Here is a 17,916-nt window from a genome sequence, read left to right on the forward strand (position 1 = left end):
TTGTGCCAACGATAATCCCAAACAAGTAATGAATCAAGGACATGTGATGCCTTAAATAAACCCTCATCAAAGAAACAAAACTATGGACCTATCAGGCTTATGAACCAACCTTAACAAGCCAGATAGGTTAAATGAATCTTCGATCTTTTAGTACGTACTTCATAGAAAATGCAACCAATCAGAATCAAAAGTCTAGATCAGAACTAAGAGTTATGACTAAATGAATGTTGAGTGAACTCTTGATCAAGCAGGAGAAACCAATCGCCAGGAGCAATGGAGAGTCAGGTAAGGGCCCCCTTAGATCAGGGCTTTGCTTCATAAGCTAAGGTAGTAACAAAGAAAACTCCTGATAAGACCCACAAATTCTGACTCTGTACATCGTTCCCTCCTGTTATGGATACTAACGAAAGTTTTTTTTGAAAATTTCCCGGACAAAAACGGGGTATGACAGCTGCCCCTATTTAATTACTGTGAACTAGAAAGTAAGAATGACAATAGTCTTCATACATTCGGTGAAAGATAATAAAATACAAGAAGACCCAAATTTTGTCCTTTGAAACTCAATGAATAAATGCATAAAGAGGAATGTAGTGAGAAATGCGGTATGAGGATTTATTGTAAGGTAGAAGAAATAATCAAGACTTTATGGGAATCTTTAGAATAATATCTTGGATAATTATGATTGAGATATTCCATCAATGGAATGATACCTCAACTATATCTGACACTTAGCAGAACAGTGTCTAGAAACGGTCACACAATATTCTCTGAAGTTCAAGCGAATCAGCACCTTTAAAACAAATGAGACTCCTCAAATTAATGAAATAGTATCTAAAACAGCAAAAAACAAGATTCTCTGTATCGAATCGAAGCAACATCTTATATGATAGAATTAAGATATTCCGAATAAGGGAATGATACCTTAATTGAATCTAACACTCTTCGAGGATACTAGAGCGGTATCTCAAAAGAAATGATTAGAATGAGACTCTTCATATTGATGAAGTAGTAGCAAGAATGAGATTCTCTGTATCAAAACGAAGCAGCATCTTATATGATAAAATTAAGATATTTCGAACAAGGGAATGATACCTCAATTGAATCTAAGACTCTTCGAGGATACTAGAGCAGTATCTCAAAAGAAATTGGAATGAGACTCTTCATATTCATGAAGCAACAGCAAAAATGAGATTCTCTGTATCAAAACGAAGCAGCAACTTATATGATAGAATTAAGATATTCCGAACAAGGGAATGATACCTCAATTGAATCTAAGACTCTTAGAGGATACTAGAGCAGTATCTCAAAAGAAATTGGAATGAGACTCTTCATATTAATGAAGCAGCTGTAACGGTAAATTCATGATCATCAAGCTATGGATAAGCTAGAGATCAAATAACAAGAGTCGCCACCGCGCTTTTATTGTTTCCAAGGGAAAAGGGAAAAAGTACGAACAAAACCCAAAAGTAAGAAGTTTTCAAATCAAAACTAATAAAAAGTCAGAGATTACAGGTAAGGGGGTTGGTTACACAGAGGGAAGGTGTTAGCACCCAAAGTGTCCTAGGTACTCCTAGGGAGCCCTTTTTGTGTGCATATGTACTTGGTATAAAGTGATGTTTACAAACAAAATAGAATGTGTGTGTGTGTGGGGGGGGGGGGTGAGAAAAGAATTCAATTAATTATATTTTTGTGTTTGACAAGACCTTCGGTCTTGTGCCTACGTACCGACATAAAAATGAGGGATCAAAAACTCGTAGTTCGTGATACAAATTTCAAAGTGAATGAACTGCTTTTAACAAAAGTTAAGTTTGAAAGGCACAAAGGCCTAAAAAGGGTTTGAATAAGTTAGTTCTTTTTGGCTTTTTATTGAAAGTTTAAGTCAAGTATAGTTAAGTTTATTTACAAGTTTGATTTAGAAAAGAATTTTGAAAATGCAATGGCATAAGACCAAAGTTTCTATCTTTTGCAAAAATGGTCAAAGTTGAGAACAAAATAAGTTCAATCCAAGAAGGTTTTGAAAAAGGAGGGAGATATTTTTGAAATTAAAGAAATGGGGAAAAGATGAAGAGACTATCCTATGTACAAAATTAAAAGTTTAGAGTTGAAAAGATCTGACCAAATGGGTAGCAATCCAATAGACAAGAATGTCAATAGAAACCCAGAATTCCCTTGGACTTTCAAAATCAAGCAACACACAAATGCACAATTATATTAATCTTGAAGAGCAAAGACATAAAATAAAGATGGCCACATCCAAGCTTATCCATTCCATGATCTTCCTCAAAATAGCCCATGTAACAGATGAATTTCACAAGTTACAGGTTCAAAATAACAACTTCACAATGATCATGTTATAGATGAACTCAGAGAGATCTTGAATGATGTATCAAATGAAGTTTTCAAATTGCAAGCACTTGGTTTCTCAATAAGTTGGCATTGGCCAATTCCTTTAGCATAGGAAGGTTGCCTAGATTCTAAGTCCATTTGTCCAAGATCAAGCCAACAGTCCACACAAAAAGTTTTTTAGGGTTTTTGTTGTTATTATGTACATTAATGGTCAAAGACCACACAAACAAGCAAAGTATACGCAAACAAAATATATCACACAATATGGTCCAAGTGGACAAAGTGAAAATTGCATTAACATAAACAATTAGAATGATATGAACAATGACAAATGTATAAAAGCTAGAATTAAATGGCATTAAAGTAAAGGGCTTGAAATTAAAAGTTAGTAGTTAAAAGGTTAGAAGTTACTATTGTTTTGCTTTTACTTTTCATTTTAAGATATTCTTTGGAGAACCCTCAACCCACTTATCACAAGCATGGATCCTTGAACCAAGACATCTTCCAAAGGAAGGAAAAAATGGCCAAGTTTCCACACAATACCATGAAGGAGGGTAGACTTACAATCTCACTAACTAGAACGCTTATGCCTTTTGTGTCACAAATTTAGCGCTATGTTAAGCAATCGTAATTGGACTTATGTAGAAGTCACAACTATTTGGGGTCGGGCAATAGAATTTTGGTGTTAATGCATGTTAGAGAAATAGTATAATAGACTATTCTCATGAAACCTACCACACACAAAAAAGGATATGCAAAAGGTGTGGTCTAATCTCATCCATACTTATGTTAATTTTTCAATCAACTAGCCTTAGGATTTTGAGATATCATAGGCCAAATGGAATGGATGAATGAAGAAGGGGAATAAAATGAAGTGGGAGGGGAATGGATAAAAACACAAATTGGTCAAAGGAGGACTTTTACCAAATTAATATCATCCATTCATTTTGGGAGATGGAATGTACATTCCATCAATCCCCTAAATCCAATGATATTAATTTAACAAAGTCAAATCAACCTTGACCAAGGCCCAACAACAATAGTCAAACACCAACAAGTCATCACAATTGGTCAACAAATTATTTGGCATTTAATCAAATTAAAAAAATACTAAAATAAGGCATTTAAATTAAATATGGTTTGTCAATTCCTAAAACCTCATCAAAACACCAAATAAATGGCCATGATATTTATCATAGGTCAAACAAGATCAAAGGACCTTGGAGAAAAAATTTCAGATTTTTTAAAGACTCAAGTATTTTTAAACAATTAAAAACAAATGAAGAATCAATTAAATCATGAAAAATATAAATAATGATCCAAAAAATAATTTTAATTCAGAATATGAAAGAGGAAAATATTTGAAATTTTTTGGTGAAACTCTCATATTTTTTGGATCAATATTAAAACTAATATGAATTAATGAAAATCAAAGGAATTAAAATAAAAAACAGAAAATCAGAAAAACGTGGACCACTTGATCCGCCTCATTAATTGAGGTGGCAGATCAAGTGGTTGAGCGCACGCGGTTCACCATGCACTTGAGTCAATTGTCCACACACGTGGTAATCAACATGTACGCTTGTGATTAAATCATTTCAGCTGGATCCTATGGTTGTGAGAGATGCCAACACATCGCCGGAGCTGTAGCTCCGGTCTTCTTCTCCGGTGGACCTCACCGGACTGGTCCACCTTCAACCATCACCAGAATAAAAAAGGAGGATATGATCTCAAAGAAAAAATGGCGTAGAGCACGAAACTGACCTCAATTCATCCTAACTCCAAGTATATCGAGAGATACATGAAGTTGAAATTTGAGGTACATGAACTGAGTTGCTTCGATTTGGCCTCAAAGCAACTCAATATTCTTGCCTACATTGGTAGGACTTCAGACAACCAAAGAATTAAGATAATTGAGCAAGATTAAGAGAGAATCGAAGAGATTAAAATTTCTGGAAAATACCTTTAATGTAGGTCTGGATTCAGCTATTCTTGCCTTGGCTCGTGCTTGATCTCACTCCAAATGCTTGCAGAAGAAGAATTGAATTCTCAAAAGGTCTTGGATCCCTGGAGTTTTGAATCTCAAAATAGTGAGAATTCAAACTTAATTTCAAGTGAAATTCTCAGGATTATCCTTCGAAATGAGAGGGTTAGAGGTTTGGGATCAAAGCTGGCGCGAATGTCTGTGAAATTCTGAGCACATGGAGCTCTATTTATAGCCAATTCAGTTGATATTTGCACACTTGAAATGAGCTTCCAAAATTAGCAATGTGTGATTCTTGAGTGCATGGGCGTGTGCAGGCCCATGAAATCACTCTATCTGATCCATAATTGAGTGTAAGCAATGCTGAAGTCATGTTGGAATGCTAGGCAATTGTGCATGGATGTTTGAAGTTCAATCTTGCCAAATGATGATACCATGTGCAGCCTATTCATTTCTTGTCCAAAATGGATAAATTTGAGCTTTTTGGAAAGGTTAGATCAAGAGGAACAACTTTCATGTTCAAAACTTTTCCATTTGGAGCTTGGAACTTGAAGAATTTTGAGGTGGAAGTTTGGAAATTTTAACATATTGAAATTTTTTCGAAGTGTCAAGCCATATGTCCCAATATTCCACCTTGCTTAACTTTTTATGTGAGCTTCAAATGAGAAAAGTGTCTTCATAAATGGTCACCTATTTAATGTCATTTGGATTTGAAATGATAGAGTTATGCATTTTTGAAGTTTGGAAAAATCACTTGATCAATGGTATAGGTCAAAAGTGACCTATAATGTAACCTCATATCACATGCTCATAAAAGTTGAATCAACTCTCACTCCAAACATAAAAGTTGAATTAGACATATTGAATTTTATTTTGCAACTTGGAAATATTTCATATCATAAAAATTGAGCAAGTTATGGCCTTGGGAATTTGACTTTCAAATTAGGGTTTAGACAAAATGACCTATAATGTTTCAACATAGAAAATGATTTTCCAAGCAAAAATAGCTCTAGGTATCAAAATGAAAGTTGTTTGCAATGTCATTTAGAGTAAGTTTCTCTTGGAATAATTTTCATATGGTGAAATTTGTAGGAGATAGGGTCTAGGGAGACCCAGTTTTGATCAGATGAATTCATCTGGCCAACCACCATCAACCAACTTGCTAATCTTCAATTCTCTTGACTTTCTAGGCTCATGGTAGATAATATATGCATAAGATGATGAATTTTGAAGTGTACCTTGATAAATTTTATCAATTGGTGAGATAGCTTGTTGGAGAAGTTACTCAAGATACCCAGTCAAACTAGGGTTTCCAAGGCAAATCACCCTCAAACTCTTGAAGAAAACTTGATCAATATAACATGTAGAGATCATTGGGACTCATATATGATGTTTATGACTATCCTTGAATCAATCCATGGTTGTGTTCTTTGTCATGAGGGTCTCAAACCCTAGATGTGAACTTGATAGATCAATGGAGATCATGCCCTACCTACAAAAGAGTTAGGCAAATGCAAAGACATATTTTTGGTATTTTGGTTAGTGAAATGATAAAATACAAGTATGATACAATCACATAGTGCTTGGTGATCTCTCCCAAAACAAACCCAATGAAAAAGGGGTAAGGAGGATGCCAAAGTATGATCCCAATGCTAATGCATATGATGGAATTGCATGAGGGATCTTAGGGTCAAAATTGGGGTCTTACAGCTACCCCTATTTAAGGACATTCTAACTGAGGAGGCGAAGGCTAAAATCTTCATGTCGTCTCAGTAGAATGGGCTTAAATTACAACATATAGAAACAAATTTTGGTCCCTAAGAGACCTCATGATGCATATGATATGAATGTAAAAGTTAATGCTTTGTGGGGAAATACTGCCACAAAGGAAAAGAAATCAGAGGGACTGAAAGTCCGCAGGAGTATAATGCATTCCGTAAGGAAAACTCATTGGGGAGACAAAGACTATGAGGGGATAAAAAGGAGTTATGCGTAGGTCAGGCTACGACTTAAAACTAACTGGGGGACTCGAGGGATTCCATACAAATATGGAAAAGACTCAGCCGAGGAACTAAAAACTTCTGCAGGGGATACAAGTAAGTTAGGATAGAACTGAAGTACTTGAATCATGCAGGGAAAATGATTTCTCTAAGGAAATGCACACTCAACTCAATTGGGGAAGAAATAAACTTCAACACAGGAGGATCAGAAATCTATTATCTACTACCTGTTACTGGGTAAGGAGATAATAAAGATCTGACAGAGAGGACATCTGTCACCGGTTAGGATGAACACATCAAGGATGACTCGATGAGGATTCTAGGAGAGAGTATTCATTACCGATTACTGGGTAAGAATAGCCTTGCTGGGGAAAAATGCAAAAAAATAGGATTTATAACTACCAGTTACTGGGCAGAAGACCAAGGGTGAGAGCATCCGTCATCGGTTAGGATGGACATATCAAGGATAAACTCAATAGGGAAGAAAATCCGTCATCGGTTAGGATGAACATATTAAGGATAAACTTGCCTGGGATTGCCAAGGAGGATATCCGTCATCAGTTAAGATGAACACATCAAGGATAAACCAACTGAACAAAAAGGTAGGAATTACATATATCGAATGCTGGATAGAATACCGTCAAAGAGAAAATCCGTCACCGGTTAAGATGAACATATCAAGGATAGACTCTGTGAGGAGATAAAATAGGAATTACATCTATCAGTTACTGGATAGAATACCAAGAGAGAGAATCCGTCACCAGTTAAAGTGAACATATCAAGGATCAACTCTGCGAAGGGGACAAAAAAGCAGGATTTACAACTACCGGTTACTGGGTAGAATACCGCAAAGAGAAGGAAACCCATCATAAGTTAGGATTAACATATCAAGGATTAACTCTTTGGGGAACAAAAATAGGGATTACAACTACCTTTTTACTGGGTAGAATACCAAGAAGAGAATATCCGTCATCGGTTAGAATGAACATATCAAGGATAGACTCAAGCAGGGGAGAGAAAGATATCCGTCACTGGTTAGGATGAACATATCAAGGATATACTTCCTGGGGAATCAGATCCACTGGGGACTCTACTGTTGGGAAAGCTGGGGTAATTTCACCGGGTATTGGGCAAAAAGTAGCAAACTGCAAACTAAGAAGAATATTAACAGTTACTGGGCAATAAACTCTTAGGAGAATCGGAGCATCTATCTAGGTAAAAACTAGAAAGAAACGGTCAATAAAGACTCAACCCATTGAGGACATAACCCAAGGGGAGTGATTCCATCCAAATAATTAACTGGGGAGAAAACTGAAATAATAATCATCCACGAGGAGACAAACTCAGTGGGGAAAAGGAGAAAGGTTAAAGTCTTTCTACTTAAGGGGCTGACACTCTACAATTGAAGGAGGACAGACACCATATTTGTATGGGGATAGAGTACCGCCATAGCAAAGAGTAATAATCTCAAATGAATCATGCAAACCATGAAATTATATGAATGTGTATGTATATGTATATATGATGATTATGCTGACAAAGACGATCACAAAGGATACAAAGGTATCGTGAAGAAATTTGAATCATCGGTACAATCCTGGTCAACCCACAAAATATGGAGACAACTGCTGGAGAACAAAGAGATCAACAATCCAAAAAGGCTCAACCCCAACTGGGGAAGAAGGAGATCTGCTGAGGAAAGAGAAAACATCCCCGAGCCTGTGGGGAATTTTAGGTCAACACCATAAAAATGGGAGACAACCCTACAGGGAAATATAAACTGCTCAGAAGCCAGGAGGAAACTCTGACTGGGGAGCAAATCGACTGGCGATCAGCGGGGAAACCAATGCAATCTACTAGGGAAGTCAACCATATCTGCTGAAAATCAACCCTGCTGAGGAAACACAAACTCCGTCGGGGAAGGCAGAAACTCTGTCGGGGAAAATAACACACCGCAAGGTATCTGAATCAACCAACTGAGCTGGGGAAACAGAATGAAGCTCTACTGGGGGAACAAACACTCCGCCGAGGAACTGAATCAACACAAACGTCCAGGGATACCCAAAGGGTTAATTTCTTGAGGAACCTCTAATGTTTTGCACTTAAGGACCTGCTATCCATTAAAATGCTGCTGATATTCCTTTTGTTGCTTTGAAAAATTCTTGCTTTTATATATTTACGAAAAACTGATTTTGATTAAAAATTTATTTTTCAAAATGATCATAATAAAATTTAAAACTATTGGCAGAAGTAAATAAGAGTAGAAATAATTGGATAAAAGCTCAACTCTATTTGATAGAATGGTAGTCTGTAAATGACAAGACTCCATAGATTTTTACAAAGTTGAAAATGGTAATTTACATGGAAAAGGGTTACATTGAATACAAATGATCCTTAATCCTTCTACTAACTCTTGATATCCACTGCGCTCTTTACCGCTACTGGGGTGATGAATCGATGTCAACCCTTGTGCTTAATTAAATCTTCAAAACCTTGAAGATCAGCAGAATGCAGTTACTTGCCATAATCCCTAATTTTTGCATAAGTTGCCCAAGGTGGGGTATTCAACTTATCGGGATTTTTTTTGTTTTATGTCTCTAATTTTTTCCTGGATCGCTCTTTCAGGTTTACAATCCACCGAGACGCTCATTTTTGCCTAAGCCGCCCTTTCGGGTTTTCAACTTAGCGAGCTTTTATTTTATTTTTTAGGCGAAGTATTTCTTGATTGCATCTGCGTTCACAGGACGAGTGAACTATTCACCATTCATAGTTGTAAGTATGAATGCACCGCTTGAAAAGGCTCTCTTAACAACATATGAGCCTTCATAATTAGGAGTCCATTTTCCCCTAGAATTTGGTTTAAACGTCAAAATCTTCTTGAGCACAAGGTCACCTTCTCTGAACACACGAGGTCTGACCTTCTTATCAAACGCTTTCTTCATTCTCTGCTGGTATAACTGACCATGACACATGGCAATTAACCTTTTCTCTTCAATTCAATTCAACTGGTCAAACCTGGTCTGAAACCATTCAGCCTTAGTCAACTTGGCTTCCATAAGCACACACAATGAAGGAATCTCAACCTCTACGGGGAGCACTACTTCCATACCATAAACAAGAGAGAAAGGGGTTGCCCCTATTGAAGTGCGGATGGATGTACGATACCCAGCAAAGCAAATGGGAGCATCTCATGCCAATCTTTGTATGTGACAACCATCTTCTGAATAATCTTCTCAATGTTCTTGTTTGCAGCTTCAACAACCTCATTCATCTTAGGTCTGTAGGGAGAAGAATTATGATATGCAATCTTGAAGTCTTTGCAAAGAGCTTCCACCATTTTATTATTCAAGTTCGATCCATTATCAGTAATGATCTTGCTTGGCACACCATAACGGCATATACTCTGATTCTTGATAAACCTCACAACCACTTGCATGGTTACATTTGCATATGATGCCGCTTCAACCCATTTTGTGAAGTAGTCAATTGCCACCAAAATGAAACGATGTCCATTCGAAACTTTCGGCTAGATCATCCCAATCATATCAATTCTCGACATGGAGAAGGGCCATAGGGAAGAGATAACATTCAATAGTGTCAGAGGAACATGAATCTTATTAGCATAAATTTGACACTTGTGGCATTTCTTCACAAATTTGCAACAGTCAGATTCCATTGTCAGCCAATAGTAACCTGCTCGCAACATTTTCTTTGCCATTGCATGTCCATTGGAATGAGTACCAAAGGAACCTTCATGCACTTCAGTCATCAACAAGTCTGCTTCGTGTCTATCCGCGCATCTGAGCAAAACCATGTCGAAGTTTCTCTTGTATAGTACATCACCATTCAAGTAGAAATTACCGGTTAATCTCCTCAAAGTCTTCTTATCTTTCAAAGATGCCCCAGGTGGGTAAATCTGACTTTGGAGGAAACATTTGATGTCGTAATACCATGGCTTCTCGTCTTTGATATCTTCAATAGAAAATACATGAGTTGGCCTATCAAGATGCATCTCAGACAAATTAGGAACCTCATTCCAATACTTCACTACAATCATTGATGCCAACGTTGCAAGAGCATCTGCCATCCGTTTTTCATCTCGAGGAATATGATGAAACTCAACCTTTGTAAAGAAAGTTGAAATCCTCCTCGCATAATCTCTATATGGTATTAAACAGGGTTGATTTGTCTCCCATTCTCCTTTGATTTGATTCACAACCAAATCCGAATCACCGAAGACATCCAAATACTTGATTCTGAGATTCATGGCCTCTTCAAGCCCCATAATGCAAGCTTCATATTCTGCCATGTTGTTTGTACACTTGAAAGTCAATCTAGCTGTAAATTGTAGGTGCGTGCCTTGAGGAGTAATAATCACTGCCCCAATGCCATTTCCATATTGATTAATAGCTCCATCAAACACCATGCCCCAACGGGAACCAGGTTCTGGCCCTTCTTCAAGCAATGGTTCATCACAATCCTTCATTTTTAAGTACAAAATCTCTTCATCAGGAAAGTCATACTGCACTGACTGGTAATCTTCAATTGGTTGGTGAGCCAAATGGTCAGCCAAGATACTACCTTTGATTGCTTTCTGAGATCGGTATTCGATATCATACTTTGATAACAACATCTGCCAACGGGAATTCCTCCCAATTAAAGCAGGCTTCTCAAATATATACTTGATCGGATCCATTTTGGATATCAACCAAGTGGTATGATTCAACATATACTGGCACAGACGCTTAGCAGCCCAAGCCAATGCGCAACAAGTATTCTCAAGCATCGAATACCGAGTCTCACAGTTGGTGAACTTCTTACTGAGGTAGTAAATTGCAAATTCTTTCTTTCCAGTCTCGTCTTGCTGACCAAGAACACAACCCATACTATCTTCGAGCACAATCAAATACATGATCAATGGTCTTCCTTCAACAGGTGGATACAAAATTGGAGGCTCAAGCAAATATTCCTTGATACTGTCAAAAGCTTTCTGGAAATCTTCGGCCCAATCACAAGACTGATCTTTCTGAAGAAGCTTGAATATAGGCGCACATGTGGCAGTCATGTGGGAAATGAATCTAGAAATATAATTCAAGCGGCCGAGAAAACCTCTGACTTGCTTCTCAGTTTTGGGCGCAGACATCTCTTGTATTGCTTTGACCTTGGCAGGATCAACTTTAATACCCTTCTCGCTGACAATAAATCCCAACAACTTACCAGAATGAACACCAAAAGTACACTTATTGGGATTCAAGCGGAGTTTATACTTCCTCAAACGCTGGAATAACTTCAACAAATGCTCAACATGTTCCTCTTCATCAATCGATTTAGCAATCATGTCATCGACATAAACTTCAATCTCTTTATGCATCATATCATGAAAAAAAGTAGTCATTGCCCTTTGGTAAGTTGCACCAGCATTCTTTAAACCGAAAGGCATCACTCTATAGCAGAATGTTCCCCAAGGTGTAATGAATATGGTCTTCTCCATATCTTTAGGTGCCATCTTGATCTGATTATATCCGGAAAATCCATCGATAAACGAAAAGACTTTGAATTTAGCAGTATTGTCTACCAACATATCAATGTGTGGCAGAGGGAAATCATCTTTCGGACTGGGTTTATTCAAATCTCTATAATCAACACACATGCGGACTTTTCCATCTTTCTTTGGTACAGGCACAATATTGGCCACCCACTGTGGATACTCAGCGGTTACAAGGAAACCGACATCAATCTGCTTTATCACTTCCTCTTTGATCTTCACAGCCATATCGGGATGCGTTCTTCTCAACTTCTGCTTGACTGGCGGGCATTCTGGCTTCAACGATAATCTATGCTCCACAATCTCAAAATCTAACCCAGGCATGTCTTGATAGGACCAAGCAAGCACATCTGAATACTCTCAAAGAAGATCAATCAACCCCTTCTTAACATCTGGACACAGTCGAGACCCAATCTTGACTTCCTTCACATCATCCTCGGAACCCAAGTTGACTAGCTCAATCTTCTCTTCGAACGGCTGAATAGTCTTTTCATCTTGCTCAAGAAGACGAGATAATTCATCACTCACTTATACATCACTTTCCTCCTCGGCTTCAAACACAGTGAATTCAAAATTTGGAGAAGGAGAAGGATCATTGTATTCAATGGGGTTAGGAACCAACCTGCATAATGATTTAATATTTTGATTTTATAGAAGTGAAATTGTGACCAAATATCATGCAGATGGACAATTATATTATTTATTTATATTTTTTTGTGATTACCATTTTCAGAATAAAGCAAAAAGTAAAAACAAACATCATAGATGTGGATGAATATAATTAATTTTATTGATGATCAATTTGAAAATGCCCAAACAATGTTCACCTCTCCCTTAGGCATATGAGAAGGTTTTTAAAACATATAAAAGCAATTACTTAGATTGATGCAAAATAACAGGAATATCAACAGCAGTCAAATTGTTGCAAGCCTTTCCATGCGTCATAAAATTGATGCAGTCTTCCTCTTCGTCATACTCTAGCACAACAACTAAGTGTTGCTCATTGCCATGAATGAACCCTCCGTTACGGAATCTAAGTTGCATATCTTCAGATCTAACAGTTGATGAGCCTTTCTAGAACCCCAAACCAGTTCTGCCCTTATTGTCGGGGACCTCTACCATGCGCCCCCACTGATCAACAGTACCTTCTTCAACAATATTTTGAGCATCTTTCAATGAGGACATAAGTGCCCCAACTCTCTTCTCAGCAGCAATAGATAAGGCTTGGAACGAAGTTCCAACCTCATCCTCAGCCTCAACATAAGAGAAAGATGACAAGTGGCTAACCAACAACGCCTTCTCCCCACCGATAATCACTAGCTTGCCATTCTTGATAAATTTGAGCTTCTGGTGTAAAGTGGAAGTAACAGCTCCTGCCTCATGAATCCATGGCCTTCCCAATAAGCAACTGTAGGCTGGGTGGATATCCATTACTTGAAAAGTAATATGAAAATCACTCAGACCTATCTTGACTAGAAGGTCCACTTCACCAATTACTGTCTTGCGTGAACCGTCAAAAGCTTTGACGATTACACCGCTATACCTCATGGATGCTCCTTGATAAGATAGCTTCGACAAAGTTGACTTCAGAAGCATATTCAGTGACGACCCGGTGTCAACAAGCACGTTTGACAAAGCATCTTCCTTGCAATTCATCGAGATGTACAAAGCCAAACTATGGTTTATGCCCTTCTCAGGGAGTTCTTCGTCGCAAAAGCTGAGATTGTTGCAAGAAGTGATGTTAGCCACAATATGATCAAATTGATCCACTATAACATCATGTTCCACGAACGCTTGTTTGAGAACTCTATGTAGTGCTTCTCTGTGCGCTTCAGAATTCATCAGCAGAGGCAACACTTAAATTTTTGAGGGGGTCTGGAGCAGCTGCTCTACCACATTAAACTCGCTCCTTTTGATTAGTCAGAGTACCTCATCATCATCATTGGTTTTCAAATTGCTGGATTCACCAGACTTATCTTTTGAACAACCAACTGGGTCTATACTAGGCACCTTCACTTTATCACCAACAATCGATTCTTCTTTATCCTTTGGGAACACCAGCCTAAACACTTGACCACCGCAGGTCACCTTTGTAACATCAGCAATGCTAACCACTGAACTAGTCGTAGATAATGGGACCTCTTGACCATCCTTCATCATTGTAGCATTATATTGATACGGTACAACTTTATCAGATGAATACGGGACTGGGCCTACTAACCGTATTACCAACGACGATACTGATCTTTGATTGTTGCTGTTACTGGAGTCATACTGAATTACCAACCGCTCTTGTTGCTTGAAAACGGGCACTATGACATTGACATCGTCATCTACATGACGGGATTGAACAATTTGGATCATGCCTTCATCCATTAGACGTTGGATGTCCCTTTTCACAACTTCACAACCCCTCGGGTTAACACTACAAACAACACAACCATTATGGTCGTGCTCACATTCACTTACCAAACAAACATCCTTATGCATCTGCACTAAGGACCTCCTAATAAAACGCACATCAAAAACTTTGAATTCTCCAGGACAACCGTCCACCATATTCACAGAAGAGTTCCCATGAACGGGCAAAGGGTTTGCTTTCACATTTGGCACACGGTCCTCGAAGGACACCATACCACTTTTCATCAATTTTTGAACCTCATACTTCAATGGATAACAATTTTAAATGTCGTGTCCGGGTGCTCCTTGATGAAAAGCACAACGGAGCTCAGGCTTGTACCACCAAGGAAGTGGTTCTGGAATCTATGATGGGTTCCTCGGTTGAATTAAGTTCTTGAGAACTAATGAGGGATACAACTCTGCATAAGACATAGGAATCGGGTCAAAAGAGACCGTCTTCCTCTCAAAGTTTTGTTGATGATGATTGTTGTTGGTATTGTTGTTGTTGTAGGTGTTTGTTCTTTGTTGCGGTTGTTATTGTTGACGTTGTTGTTGTTGAATTGGTGTTGCTTGTTAATTAGAAAATACCAGAATTACCGAGGATACTTGATGATGATGATGTTGACGGGATATTGGATTTCTTCTGATCTAAGGCCTCCTCTTCCTCCCACTGACTAGTGCATTCGTCTCACTGTCCTTCTTCTTACCGAAATTACTACCATACCTCTTGCTTGTTGACGCCTCATCTTTTGACAAATGTCCCTCACGGACTCCTTCCTCAAGCCTCATCCCCATGTTTACCATTTCGGTAAAGTCACTGGGGGCACTAGCAATAATTCGTTCATAGTAAAATGAACTCAGTGTTTTCAAGAAGATCTTTGTCATTTCTTTTTCCTCCAAAGGAGGAGTGATCTGAGCAGCCAATTCCCTCCATCGTTGCGCATACTCCTTAAATGTCTCTTTGTCTTTCTGAGACATAGACCTTAGCTGGTCTCTATCTGGCGCCATATCCACATTATATTTATACTGCTTGGCAAAAGCCTCCCCTAAGTCATTGAAAGTGCGAATGCTGGAACTATCTAATCCCATATACCAACGGAGTGCAACGCCGGTCAGACTATCTTGGAAGTAGTGGATAAACAATTGATCATTGTCGGTATGAGTAGACATATTACGGGCGTACATCACAAGATGACTGAGCGGACAAGAGTTCCCCTTATACTTTTCAAAGTCAGGCACTTTGAACTTCATCGGGATCTTGACGTTGGGCACTAAGCACACCTCAACAGCACTCTTTCCAAATAGATCTTTACCTCTCAGCGTCTTCAATTCCTTGCGCAACTCAAGAAAATGATCTTTCATCTCGTCCATCTTCTCATACACATCCGGACCCTTAGACGGCTCGGAATGATAGATGGTATCCTCTATGCGAGGTAAGGTGTGCACAACGGGAGGTGGCACGGACATGACCGAGCTAGATGCCGACATGGAAGCAAAAGTAGGCGCAAAGCCTTCAAGCACAAAGTTGGGCGGCATTCCCCACGGGAATTCGGAAGGCATAGTTGGTGCAAAGTGGGTGGCAGTAGCAGGCACGGTAGAGGTAACCACCTTTGAAATAACAGTCCTCGTAGGAGGAGTTGCAGGCGTTGGAGAAGATTGACTCTGAGCAGTGAGAACTGACTCCATCATGGCAGTCAGGCGGGTGATCTCATCCTTCAGCTCTCTGTTCTCTTACTCTAAGTGCTCCATAATTCTCAGATGATTGGCTCGGGTATTGTACCGATGAGTCAGCTTGGCTAAAGCATAGAAGAAACACCAATCAGACATCTGGCGAAAACCTGCTCATGCAAATGATGCATGTAATGCTTGATTGTTTTTTTATTTTCAAGGAACTTACTATATTATTTGCAAATATATATTTTTAAATGGCAATTGCAACAATTTGATATGACCAAAAATATCTTTTTCATTTATAATTGGAAGGATTACACTGAGTACAATTTCAGAAACCAAATGAAAAATACAAGAGAAAAGGAGACTGGTCATCCTAAGGATCCCTAACAACAAAGTCAGAAGATCTGGCTGTAGGCGCGTACTTCCTTCGAATATGATGGATCTCGGTCTCAAAAGAAGCCTTCATCTGAGTCTTCTCGAGGACAAGCTGATCAATAATCTTCTTCCAAGCAACGGAAGGCTGCGACATGCTAGAAGATGAAAACTGTGGCTCTCTCTGTCTCTTCGTCACCCGATCTTCACGTAACTCAACAAGTGCATCTTTGTCCTTAGACTCCAACTGCAACTCTTCATGCTTCTTGCTCAAAGCACGAAAACGCTCTTCCCACATATCCTTCTCTTGCTTCATCTTGGCGAGCGCGTCTTCCAACTCCTCTACATCTTGGTTAGGGAGAGTTAATGACTCAACCACAATCATAGACATAGGTCTTTCGCAAGGATAAGGCATCTTAAACTCCATAGCTCTCTTCTTCACCCAAAGATTGTAAGCTTCCAAAGCTACACAATTGCGCAGACCAAGCTCGGATCTTCCTTTCCTATGCACATTATGCCAAGCATGCACAATCTTCTGCTTCAAATGTTGGGGATCTTTACCCTCTTGATAGAAAAGACCTTCTAACAAAGTGTTATTAGGTTTGTCTCTCAAGGGGAACCCAAGTTGACGACGAGCCAAAGCAGGGTTGTAGTTAATTCCTCCTTGTGTACCAATGAGAGGCACATTAGAGAATTCACCATAACTATCAATAATCTCCAAACTGATCAAAGACGGATCATACCAAACTATATCATCATTAGTGAGAGACATAAGTCTCTGAGACCACCTTAGACATTGTTTGTTCTCCACAAAAATAGGTGTTTGAGGCAAGTGCGAAATAAACCACTTGTACATAAGAGGAATACAACAGACAATCGTTCCACCACCTTTAGAATTCCTTAGATGCAAAGAGAAATACATATCACCCAACAGAGTAGGCATAAGATTCCCAATCAAGAAAAGTCTAATGGCGTTAACATCAACAAAACCATCAATGTTAGGGAACAAAGCTAATCCATAAATGATCAACATAAAGATAACTTCAAAAGCATCCACACTACCGACTTGAGCAAAAGCAGTAGCTTCCTTGATGAGGAAATTAGATGGCAACCCCAAACAATCCTCCTTTCTTCACCCAATGAGCCTCTATCTCAGACTTCTTCAAGTGAAGAGCTTCAGCAATAATACTAGACCGGAGAATCTCCTCCAATCCACTAAAATCCACTCTACTAGAAACAGGTATCCCCAAAAGATGAGAATACTCCTCCAATGTAGGCACAAGCTGAAAATCTGGGAAAGTGAAACAACGGTAGAGAGGATCATAGAACTGGACTAGCACACTCAAAAGTCCTTCAATCACATCAACAGACAAGATGGATAAAAGGTTCCCATGACATTGTTTGAAGTCCAAGGGATCTAATACAAAAGATGCTAGCTTCCTTAACTCTTTCAAGTCGGGACATCTGAAACTGTACTTCTTGGTGTTCCTTCGTCCATAATCCATGGTCTGAAAATATTTGCAAATGATACCTTAGTTCCTTGAAATTTTTGTGTGATGAATGTTATGATGCGCTTGAATGCATGAACGCAACAA

Source organism: Lathyrus oleraceus, chromosome 5, assembly GCF_024323335.1.
Source record: "Lathyrus oleraceus cultivar Zhongwan6 chromosome 5, CAAS_Psat_ZW6_1.0, whole genome shotgun sequence".
NCBI classification, from domain to species: Eukaryota; Viridiplantae; Streptophyta; class Magnoliopsida; order Fabales; family Fabaceae; genus Lathyrus; species Lathyrus oleraceus.